We start from the raw sequence: 1,358 nt of genomic DNA, 5'->3' as shown, positions 1-1,358 counted from the left end.
AGATATGATTAAGAAATGGCTCTCATCCTTGGGCCAATTTGGTGGGAGAAACAGACATGCAAGAGGGAAAGGTGGATGAAATTTTTTTTGCTTTATTTTTATAAATTGCCGAACACCCACCTTAGTAGTGTCTATATGATCTGAAACATAGAGATTTATATTCTCAAAAAGACGTCAAGGAAAACTGCCCTTGAGCATAAAACTGAAAAGTATTAATCCTTGGATACATGCTTGCCAACTGAAGAACCATACATCACTTTCTCTTGACTACAAGACATCCATTCCATTAGGAGACTTCAGACTGATTCTTAGGAATTTTCCAGAATTTACAGACTTCGGAAGCAGATTAACTTTCTGATTCTACAAAATCCTTTTTTCTTTCCCTTTGCCTATTATTGTACATTGACAATCTCTCTTTTCTCTATATGATTTCCATTATCTTCATTCTGTTACTTTTGACCCCCTACGGTCATAAGGATTGCCTGATCCACGGGCATGGAATCCCACTGAGCATAGCATATGACCAGGGGATTCACTTCATAGTAGACAAGATATGGGAATGAGCGCATGGTCATGGGATGCACTGCTTGATATCACATATTGCACCTGGAGGAGCTAGCCTCCTAGAATGCTGAAATGCCCTTCTAAAGGCCCAAGGTACCATCTCTAAGGCAACACCCTGAAAGGATAGAGTATTATCCTTCAGGATATAGTGTATTCATTAAATCAGAGACCCATAAATGGTGGTGTGCCCTCAAGAGGAACAATAGATGGCCTGGGAATCAAGAGGTGGAAGCAGCAGTGGCCCCACTAACCATCAGTCCCAATGACCTACTGTAAGACTGTGTATTCCAGCCCCACACCTTTGGAGTCTAAAGGGTCATACTTCCTCAATTTCATATGAATCTGGTCAGTTTATCATGAGTCTTCAGTTGGACTTTTTCTTTCCAATTGGACTTTGACTGGAACTAATTTTTTCATTAGAAAATTTGTAGAGGGGCACCTGGCTGGCTCAGTTGGAAGAGCATATGGTTCTTGATCTTGATCTCGTGAGTTTGAGCCCCACACTGGGTATAAAGATTACTGAAAAATAAAATCTTAGGGCACCCCAGGTGGCTCAGCAGTTTAGCACCACCTTCAATCCAAGGTGTGATCCTGGAGACCTGGGATCGAGTCCCACCTCGGGCTCCCTGCATGGAGCCTGCTTCTCCCTCTGCCTGTGTGTGAGTGTGTCTCTCTCTCTGTCCTCTCATGAATAAATAAGTAAAATCTTAAATATATATATAATAAAATCTTTAAAAATAATAAAAGAGGGGCTCCTGGGTGGCTCAGTCAGCTAGGCATCTGACTTTAGCTCA

This window comes from Vulpes lagopus, chromosome 7 (genome assembly GCF_018345385.1).
Source record: "Vulpes lagopus strain Blue_001 chromosome 7, ASM1834538v1, whole genome shotgun sequence".
Taxonomy (NCBI): Eukaryota; Metazoa; Chordata; class Mammalia; order Carnivora; family Canidae; genus Vulpes; species Vulpes lagopus.
Note: the sequence above shows the minus strand (reverse complement) of the source record.